General features: G+C 31.1%; 1 protein-coding gene across 1 annotated transcript in view; it reads right to left on the reverse strand.

The window, feature by feature from the left end:
• The window catches only part of LOC108912596 (ATP-binding cassette sub-family G member 4), a 50,157-nt gene extending 45,084 nt beyond the window's left edge, over positions 1–5,073 (reverse strand). Inside the window, exon 1 of the mRNA XM_018717868.2 lies at positions 4,876–5,073. The gene's annotated coding sequence lies outside the window, so the exon portion shown is untranslated. The remainder of the gene's footprint in view (positions 1–4,875) is intronic.
• Between the last annotated feature and the right edge of the window lie 6,751 nt (positions 5,074–11,824).

The raw sequence follows: 11,824 nt of genomic DNA on the forward strand, positions 1-11,824 counted from the left end.
CTTTCCGCAGCTCCTTTAATTGTTTGTTATTGTTATCACGATTATTCTTTAAAATAAAGTTATATAGTCATTAACGTTATTGAAACTGACAGCTGCTATACAGCTCGTTGAGAAATGAGGTTAAGTTGGTCGCTATAAGCTACTCCCTACGTCCAATGTGTCAGAGCCAACTTCGACCACGTTTTTATTTGAACGCTCGTTAGAAAATCAAATTCTCGTTTCACCGATATAGGTATTGTAGGGGTTACAGTTTAAATTTTCTCAGATATTTGCGATTTACTTACATTTTCAAGAATATTACGTTAAAATATCATCAAATATGCCTTAAAAGGCAAATATTGGTACTGTCATTCAGTATCAAGTATTTGCTCGACAAAAAAAAATGCAAAATAATTATTCTAATAAAAATAATTTGAATTTTTTCTATATACATGGAACATTCACCGTGAATCAAATTTATTAGCTGTATTTCTCTGATTTGGTATTTTGCAACTGAAACAGAACAATTAATGAAATGATTTCGGTTGGTTTTCTTAGAATTTTTTTCTGTAAATGTTTTTAAAGAATATAGACTAGGCGGTATCTGTTTTGGTTTGGGTGAATCGTATATCCACGGAGATTTTTGGCTTTTTGGCTTTCAAATATCATTAGAAATGAAAATTTTTCTATGCGCATAAAAAAAACGTGGGCTTAACTTTTGGCGGCACAATATGTTAAAAAAATTCGAAAAATGTCACATTTTTCTTCCTATTTAATTATGTATCTTTTCAAGAGTTGATTTTATGCAAGAACAAGGGTTTGGGATGGCTTCTACGTCCACAAAACGCTTTCCTTTCATCGGCAAATACATTTTTCCGAAAAGGTAAAAGTCGCGCGGTGCCAAATCAGGCGAGTACGGGGAGTGATTGCCAGTTGAAATGCGATTTTCAGTAAAAAAATCGATCACAAACGATCGACGAGATGGCCAACTTCCTTCTGCGCGATATTCTGGCCGAATACGGCGAGTACCATGCACCAAACGCGAAGATAGAATTGTGCATTAACTGTTTGTGCTGGTTCATACTCTTTTTGGACAACGTCCTTGGAATCGTAAAAGCAAATCAACATTGCCTTCACTTTTGACTTCTCCAAACAAGATTATTTGGGTTTTGGCTCGTCTGGAGCCTTCCACTTGGCAGTTTGGCTCTTGGTTTCTGGATCACATTGAAAATTCCACGTTTCACTAGTTATAATGTTGTAAAGGAAGTTTTTGTCCTTTTTGGCCTCCTTGATGATATCCTTCGAATGTTGAATTCTGAGCAATTTTTGGTCGTCAGTCAACTTGTGCGGAACAAATCGTCCACCGTGATTTCTCCGGAATGATGCCTGCAGTAGCCGCATTAGCTTTTTCTAAAATTGCAGATGGAATTTCCACATTTTCCATTTTTTCAGTATTGGTTTTAGGATTTCAACGTGATTTGAATTCAAAAAAATATTGTTTGTTTACTGACAACCCTTGGTTACAGACACAATTTAGGTTGACACTCGCATCTTTGTAATATTTAAAAATACATTCATTTCGTTAAATTACTTTTTCTGACATTGGCAACTTGAAATTTTAAGTTACTTTTATTTATTATTAAAACGAAATTCTAACATTTCTCAGCGTGACTTATACATAGATACCGTAACACACTAGTACCATAAGTAACTATTTTCTATGTATGTAAGTACATGTTTTATTATATACTAAAAGGTATGTTTTTATTTCATGATTTATTCATAAAAGAGAAAGGACATAAGAAACATTTATACGTCAATACTGTATCGGAGCCCATATGCTGGTGGAAAATATTTTGAACGGTTGTAAGATTACGTGAGTACTAACTTTTCTTGATTAAAATGAATTAATATTTACTGATTACATTTACCAATAGTAGGCATTAATAACAGTAATAAAAGCAACAACTGAATTGGCTAAAATAAAATAGCCGCGATAAAACATAATCACTTGTTTGTCTGATTCTTTGAATAACAATAAATATTGAAGAAAAACAAAAAAGCCTAATATTCAAAGGATTACTGACAGCTTAATTGAGGCATGATTTTTAATAACAATTGTATTGCCTTTTTCATTTCCCTGTTTTTTATCTGTCACGAAATCTGGTTTACCTGCATATACATCTGTGCATATTACTAATTATGACATGTAGCAAATGTTAGTATCGTAAATTATCCCAAAATAAAGAAAGGATTAGTCTCGACAGTCACTAGAAAGAATTTGATTAGTTTAGTGAACTCGGGGCATACAACTGATAAGTTATAAATCGATTTGTTTTGTTGTGGGAATTAGATAACTAAATTAGATACCTCAATGTATAGCGGAATTGACATTGATTGCACCTAATTGTATGGCTAACCAGTCTTAGTGGTCATTTTTCCGTTGTTCTTAATAGCAATCAACAATAAGGAGGTCATTCTATGCTTAGTCAGGTGTCACAAGGAAGTAGTAAGCAGCCAACAACTAACATCTGGGTGGTAAAAAAAATTCTGTGGCGCCTAATATGCATATATTGTGTACAGGCTTTATACATTTGTGTAACGAAATATTGAATATAACACGACCTTATTGTATTCAGTAATAAAATGGAGATTTATTTCAGATCTTCTAATTCCAGTATTCCTTCTGTAGCGTCAAATTCACCAGTTTCACCCCTAAATAAGTTATTGCCATCTAGATTGCTCGAAAGTTCCTTCTTGAATTAATAATTTTCGATTTGTAGGATCCCTGAAATATTTAGTCCAAATGCCTGCTATCTGTATACCAACCAATTAACATTTATGAAATATATCTCTAAAACAAGTAACTTTTCTTGTGTAACTAATTTCTGTTAAATTAAACAGAGGTACAAAATACCACTTGTCAAAAGGCACATGTTTAGATGAAGATCAACACAAAATGTAAACAGGCTACTGTATCCTATATGCTATCTAGTAATCACTTCAAAAATTCTATTTGAATAGTGTACCACTGGAGTGTGCCGTTTTCGTCCGAACATACGGATGGTGCTCAGGTGAAGTATTGACTAAATATTGTTAGATAAAACCTCAAGTGCAAAGTAGTAATTAATTATTTTACAGTAATTCGTTTTATATTTTAATATATGCGTACACCAATTATTTTGTGGATATCGATTACTTTTTATTCAAAATTTAAATTTATGTGATGTGAGTAGCAGTGACAGTGTGAATAAAATGAAATATGTAATGAAAATTGACGAAATTTGATAATTAAGTCGGTCCTAGAAGATCTGTACAATGGTGATGAAGGCGAAATTATTTACAGACAATAAAGCGTTTCCATTGGATGAAAATAATTTGCTTCTCAGTGAAATTGTTGCCGAAATTAAAATGATCTACCAAGAAGGAATGAAATAAATAGTTTTGCAAGATCAGCAAATTTTGAAAAGGCGAATTTATTTTTATAAAAAATTGTCTTCCACCTACAATTAATTATGTAATTGATTAAGTATTACATTTATGAAAAAAATACATTAAGTATATCGCAAAAAATTAACTTGAGTTGATGTGTAATTTCTGTGCCCAAGATCAATCAACAACTTTGAAATGACAATAAAAAATAATTTTGTGCAGTTATTGATTCAAACTTCAGTGAAATCTTGTAATAGAATCTTAAAAAATTTATAATTTTTTGAAAGATCTTAGATTTACCTCAATCCAAGACGAGTCTTTTGAAAAACGATAAAAATACCGACATTTTCTGTGTTTGTTACGTTTGGTAATTATATTCCATGATAAATCAATATGAATGACAATATTTTCCTATTTTTTTTCCAAATTATGGTATTCTCATTCATCATTGATCTAATACTCTTTAGCAGTGTATTTGAAATTGGTCATGTAAAGAAAACAGCATAATCTTTTGTAATTAAATAATGTGCCTAAAGTAACAAAAGTACTTTAGGAATTAGTTGTCTAGGTACGTATTCCGCAGTAAAAAATCCTTCCAAATGTCATTCAGATGCACTAACGGGTACCTGTGCACCTAGTCATGCACCAAGTGTAATATAAAAATTATTTATCTTATTACATTGTCTAACACAGTATTTCGAATTGATTATCATTGTGGTAAGTGTATATCACTTGAAAGTTATCTTCAGCAATACATTGTATCAAACGATTGTCAGATAAAATAACAATCAAAATCTACCTATTCACTAAATTTTATATTTGACCTACTACCAAATAATAAATTTTATTGAAAACGACGATTTTGAACTCTAAAACTGATTATAAATTATTTTATGATTAACGGGATTAACTGTGGATATAAAAAAGTAACAGCCTGCGGACCCATAAACTCAGTTGAAATGTGTTTAGGTAAACAATTATTCTGAGATAAATAATACGTTTATAATGAATAACAATAAATATGAATTTGCTGATGTTAAAATGCATATAAGTTTAATCAGTTGTTGACCTAAAGTTTACTAAACAAGGCGCAATAATGCATAAAGCAGTGTTTTTATGCAATACTATTACCTATATGTCAAAACATTTTTCATTGTGCGCTATAAGTTTTTTATCAATTGAAGATCTTTCTTAATTCCGTATACATTTGGTCCGTTTTTCCCTTTCCTTTGTTGTGTGTTTGCGTATTTGCAGTTAGCAAAATGCGGAAAGGCGCACTAAAAATATTTTCCAGCTTAACAGCCACATCAACGTTCAAATTGACAGTTGTAGAGCCTAGGCCCATTGGAAAAAATATGACTCATAGCGTGTAAAACGCTAATAAAGAGTGAACGGTTTATAAACAAAGAAATGGCAAAGCAACATTACAGCGAATTTGCAAATCGATTGACTAGCACTACTTACTATGATGTATGCTAGAGTGGACTCAGGAGTTTTGACACTATCACACAAGATTAGTCTTTTGTGCCGGCTAAATCACTGGGCAACACTCACACGATATGACTCTAGTCAGCTGTTGGAATATATCCTACATGCACATTTTCAGCAGCGTTGCCCCAGCACTAGCATGGAGGTTCGATGCTTTCGCGATTACCACTACCACACGTCCAAAATTCACGCGAGTGTTGCCACGTTGCAGCTAGACTTTTCTTCAATCGCTTTCGTTCCCCAAGGAAGATGATTTGATACTGTCAATCTTGGCAGTGGTTTTTTAAGTGATTCCACTGTTCCTTATCGCAAGGTACTCCTGTATCATTGATAAAGCAGTATTACTAAAAATGTGATTGAATAAGTACCTGCTGAAAATGAGGTGAAGTTTGTTGTTGTTGATTTGTTTAATTAAGCTACATAATACAATACAATAAATAATTTTACATTTTACTGTCTCTTCAAAGAATTAATTGACGGTTTTTACTTTTTTTTTTCGATAAAATGTCATTTCCGTAAATGGATAATAAGGAAGATACACTTTAAAAGGAGGATGGTCTATAGGTCTATATGTATAGTATGTTTTTTTGCGATATCTTTAAAGTCTTTCGAGATGTCTTAATCATATCGGCACTTCGTCCTCAACTTTTACTTTTACCTGGTTTTATAAAATTATTTAAAATGTATGTAAATTGAAGTTCTCGAAAACTATTCGACTTATCAAAATTGAAGAAGAGTGGATTTTTTAAATGCTCTGAAGTTCAACGTATTTAAATTTTTTTTTTTGCAAAGTAAGTAAACTAAAGTTGGGAATAAAATCATAATCAATCTATATAATTTCTCATCAATAAAGTTAAAGCTTAAAATATAAATAAGCTACCTTTAATATTTGGCAGGCATATTGGTTTTGTTACTTATTTTTCTTCATATAAAAATATATCCTTATTTTTTATGTCTTACCTGTCCTAAAAACATTGGGAGATGATTTATGACCTCGCAGGTAATATTATGTAGCTGTCTTTTTAATCAAGAACATTTATTTTTGATGATAAAACAGACAAAGTAATTATACTTGTTCATGATTTATTAATACTGCTATTATTCCTTTCTTGTACAAATTACACAACTGATAACACAATATTTGATATACGAACCTACCTACCTACTATGCAAGTAATAAGTTTATTTTTGCCTTTTTTATAGCTCATAAAATGCAGGTCTTAACCGTAAAAATATTTCTTTAAAGACCATGGCAATGTTTGACCATAAATTTGAATTGCATAACATCTAAAATTAACTTTCTGAAATGTTACCCCCTCACAAATCTGCATGGACAGCTTGAATCAGTAAAGTGTATGAAAAATAAAAAAAAAATATTTTTTATAAGTTGGTTCCACATTTACGTAACTGATCGTCGTTTTATAATTTTTTTTTGTCCTTCGAAAATATCGAAATATCTCAAAAAAGAAGCAGCTTTGCAACATAAACTCTACCAATTTTTTAAAATTTTCGGCGTTGGTTACTTTTTGATATGTCTAGCTCATCCATATTTTTGACTTTTTATAAAAATATTTCCACTCTATTTGAAATTTAAAATCTGATCTTCAGTCTTCAGAATGAATATGGTATTTGTAACTGCTTATCGAACAGTCAAATTTATTTATTGAATTAAACAATAGGATTAGTATTTTGTTTTTAGCTTTGATTGGTGTATAATTATTGTAATAAAAAATTAAATAAATTATTTTATATATGGGATTGTAAGATCCAGTGACTTATCTATAGGGAAGGCAATCTCAATTTTTAAGCATCGCAATTCTTCTGTGATGAATATTGGTAGTATTATTAACCAATACCAATACGTATAGAATAACGAGGAGGAGAAAAATAATGAGTTATTCCTTACTAGTAATAATACTTTTATATAATCAATCCAAGGTCTCTTGTACTAATTTGAGTATTAATTTTAAGTTGATCCTTGGCCTTTTAATCTTTTCTTAATAGTAATTTTATATTCGATGATGTGTCATGCTCGCAAATGTTTCTCAACAGATATAAAAATCTGGAACATATCGAAATATTAGATATAATTGAAAGTAATCTCGTACTTATGTATTTTTAGGTAGAAAAATACAATTTATATAGTTGTTTTCATAAAATCCACCTATTTTATATTAGTTTTAAACTGTTTTAATGTAGAACATATAGGGCATCCTTTGTATATAAATTTCAATCGTAGGGGCATAGGGTGTACATATAAAAAAGTTATAAGGTGGTTGATAGTGTGGAGCCTCCAAAAATATAACACCCTGTATGCCATTTTATTTCATATTCAATAAATATATTGAGTAAATACTTATACATGGATAAGTATTCATAAAAACACGAATAAAATATGTTAAAAATCAATTTTTTTAGTGTTCATAAAATATACGTGATTTTTAATAAAACGGAATTTTGTATTAACTTTTTGCGCCATAGGAGCTGTGTAAATATTCCCAGTTGATTCACTTCACATGTTTCTGTAGCTGCTAAATTTCCCTAGATCTACTGAATTCCTGCTGCATGCGGCAACGCCGCAAAGAGGTACAACACTGGTAATCGAATGGACGAAACTCGGGTTCGTCTGCACCGCGATAGAGCTAGCAGGAAGCGTCGCTAGGTCTAGTTCGTCTCCTAACGACATAGCATTTTGATCCTTATGGGTCCTAGTACACCCGTTCTCTCCGGTCTGAGTAGTGGGACGCAATTGATTTTCTCTTTGTGTTCGCATATAGCGGTGCAAAGTCCTGCCTTCGCCATGTTCGTTCCATAATTTGTTACTCATTTCATTCCGCATTGTCCCTATTGTCCTCATGATCAGTATTTTGTTTATGAATTGTTTTATTTCATGATCACGTGTATTTGAAAAATAAACATTCTGATAAGGGAATTAAGGAAACGTATAGTTCGAGGTATAAAAGGAATAGCTGAGGTATAATAATACAGCTAAGAAAATTAGGACGTTTTCCTTATATTTATCTAGCAATCTGTCACAATACTGAACAGGAGAATTGATACTTAACTATATCACAAAATCGCCCATAGAATGTTTTGTAATTAATTAAGTCTAATAGGAACAAGTTGATTTTTTCAACTATTCCATCTTCCTGTCCCAATTCCACGCAATTTGCGCACAGTCTCAGATACACACTCTCCATACTTGACAATCCGTCGTACAGCATTCCATTTTGTCTAGACTCAATGGCTCAGCAATTCAAATCCTATGTTACTTTTGCGACACCCTTTATAATAACTGCGGTTTTTTTCCAGCATTTAATAATGGTTGGTTTATACCATTGCTGTACAAGAAAATTTACGTTGAAATTCCGTATGAATACAGGCTGTTACAAATTCACTTCTCACTACAGGGGTCTCGGAAATAATAAGAGATACGTAGTACCTTAAATGGGGACAAAGTTTCATATCAGGGAACCAACATTATGCATCTAAAGAATCAAGACTAACGTGGTTAGTTTTCGAAATTTTTGAAAGAAAAACCGAAATTTTGGAAATCCGTTTTTGTTTCATTTCAACCTTGTTGGAGGTGATATTGAAAAAAGAAGACCATTTTCTCATGGCAAATTTTTGCCCTCTATCGAATGGTATAATCAGTTTTTGTATGTAACGCTTCATCTCTCCAAGACCATAAACAACTTAATTTTTTTAAATACGACCCTGGAAATTTTATTACATTTTTTGTAAGCCTTTATGACCCCCAATACTGTCTCTGTCCGAACCAGATTCAGACGTTTTGTCTCGAAAAATTAATCTTCAATGTATTATTCCAAATTTATCTAATTTTTTTTTAGATTTCTATTTCTTCAATTATCGTACATTCTAAGTGTCGTTAAACCCTGTGAAATCCACCTAGTTATTTAAACTATTACCATTACACGTTACAATAAAACATTTTTAGAGTTTTAATCCCGTGCTCATAGTTATTTATAGGTTTCCCGAGTGTTCAAAATTTAAACAAATTTCGATCTAATTTTTTTCAGGATATTTATACAAATACATCTGACATGCTCTTTCTCAGTTGCGGTTAGAGGTATAATAAATTCCGATCATAAACTAATGCAAAAAATTAAAAGGTCCAAAGAATTTCCGAAATTTTTCCGTGATTTTTGACAGACTGTATTTAAGTGAAAAATGGTCATATTGGGAATTAAAAAAAAGTATTTTGAAGCTCTAAGATTCTAGTTTTTAGATCTTTCGGTCAAAATTTTTAAAAAAATAAGGAGCTAGCGCGACAAAAAATTTTTGTAAATTTTCTTTTATTTTCCGAATCCACTGACTTTCTTTCAGCTTAGCCATTGCATGGACCAGGTAGCTTGTTCATTCAGTTTCAATTTTCTTTTTTTTTTTAATTTCGATACGACCAATTTTCATCGAAATATCGGACTTTTAAAGGAAAAATGAAGTTGATGATGGCCCTGGAGAGATGAAACGTTACATATAAAAATTGATTATGCCATTCGATAGGGGGTAAAAGTTGCCATGAGAAAGTGTTCTTTTTTCAATATCACCTCAAACAAGGCTGAAATGAAACAAAAACGCATACAAACAGGTAAAAACAAACAAATTTTAACTGTCAAAAATAATTGAAAACGAAACGTAACTTTCAGTTCTGAAAGCGGGGACAAATTGATTTTCGAAATATAAACAATTTTTTGAAGTGCGCGATAAATATTGATGTGTATTTTAAATTTTGTACAGAGTGAGATTTTTCGTTAGCCAAAATTATTTTCATAAAATTAACCCTTTACTGATTCTTTTGCTGCAAAGGTTATTACATTATTATTTTTTAATGTTTTCATATGTAGCAAAAAGTCCAATAATAGAATATAATATTCAAATGTTTGTCCATAACAATTGGCTGCGGTACAAAATTTATATGCTGCAATAAAATACCTGTTACAATTAATAAAGTGGCATTTTTTAAAACACTTGTGTTTTCCCAAAATTTCTAACAAGTGACAAAAAAATCAAAAGAATGTGTTAAGTACCCTTTCATCAAACATAGAAGACATATATGTTTTAGGGATACAATATTTGAATATATGACACCGTCTCCAAAAACTTCAATTTTCGTGGAAATGTAAAATAATAGCGTCATCTTAATTTTTCTTTCATGGTTTTTAGATTAACTTGTTTTTTAGATACTTGGATCAATAATATTTATATAACAGATGTTTGCTTTTTTAATTGCAAATAAAACAAAATAATACGGGGAGTTATTTATAAGCACTTTAAATACCGAAAAATCTACTTGCGTAAAAAGGTAGTTATGATAAATACCAGAACACTGCTTATGATAAAATAAAGATAATGTCATGATTATCTCGTTAAAGAGATATGAATTGTCTGGAGCTATAAACGTAGAAATTGCATTCTTATCTACTGGCTTTGGCTAACTACGAATCCTCCGTAAAATTCGTAGTATCTAGCAACTGATTGTACTATTCGTCCATTATTATGGGTGAATCATTAATTTTTTTTAACAGCGGCTTGATGTTGAAGAACTTACTATTGATAAATGATGTCGTAGAGAAGAAACTCCGATAGAAACAACAGCATTTACTGCTGACATGTTCTTTAATTTTCTATACCTTAAATTTTACTGTAACGCAATGAGTTAAAATTGTTATGTAGATGGACTGATTTTAAATATTTTTCACATCCAAAGGTATGTACCAGTGATGTCATCTTGAAATAAACTTTACCATATTAAAAACACAGAAAATAAATTTAATTATTATACTTAATTAAGAATAAAAACACTTAAAATCAAAGTAAAATAATTACATTTTCTTGCAAAGCTGATATAACAGGCAATTACTAATGATGTACCTATTATATGTAATTGCTTTACAAATTGTTGCTTAATTGTTATTACATTAGTTTAATGTTATCTCGATTTTTTTTTTATTTAAGGATGTTTAGGATTTTAACACATTTGTCATGTTCAGTATATTCAAAATTAGCTGTCCCAGTTTGCCCATTCATTATACTATAATTTTTAAATGGTAGACAAGACAATACTGATTAGGTATTGCAAATCGAGCCAAGAGTTACCGTTTAAAGGTGTTAGTTCTGGGTGTAGATTATGGTCTAAGATGGACAAGTTATGTTGAGTACTGAATTGCTTGGTAATTAAAAATATACTCTCTTCGAATCGTTCTAATAAGGTGTTTTAATTTGTATTTTGGTATGTCCTTTTTTATTTGTTTTCCAGACATGTATGGCTCCTTCAGGAGAAACCCTGAAGCTCAACAAAAGCCTCAGAGTTTTTCTGGAGAAGACGGCGATGTCTTTTCTTCCGAAACTTCAAGTAGATTTATATCTATATTTTATTTTAGGTATACATATTCCCAAACCATTCGCAAAAACAAGTTTACAACAAGAGATAGAGCAAGTATTTAAATTCATCTATGGAGAATACGTAACTATTAAGATTCCAATAAAACGTTTTTAAATTAATTATGCATCATTTTTTGAAGTCCATAGAACCATGTTTATAAAATTAATAAATAGGAGAAATAACAGCCAATTTAGAATATCACTTCCTTAGTACCCATTATGACAATGCGTTAGTGATTACTTACAATTTTTCAATAATGAATTGGTTCAGTCAGGACAATCGAATAATACTAGCATGATTAGCGCCAAAGTGATATTTACAAAAATTCGAACTATTGACATGGAAAATTTACCATTTGTAAAATCGAAGATAAAGCATGAGTAAAAAGTCTTTATTACATTTACGGAGCTTTTAAGAACACTCGTTTCGCTCGTGTTTTCAACCAAGCTCGTGTTATAAAGAATGCCTTTGTACACTTAAATGTGACTTGCACAAACACCACAGAGAAAGGCAGTGTCCTAT

Source organism: Anoplophora glabripennis, unplaced genomic scaffold, assembly GCF_000390285.2.
Source record: "Anoplophora glabripennis isolate ALB-LARVAE unplaced genomic scaffold, Agla_2.0 scaffold296, whole genome shotgun sequence".
NCBI classification, from domain to species: Eukaryota; Metazoa; Arthropoda; class Insecta; order Coleoptera; family Cerambycidae; genus Anoplophora; species Anoplophora glabripennis.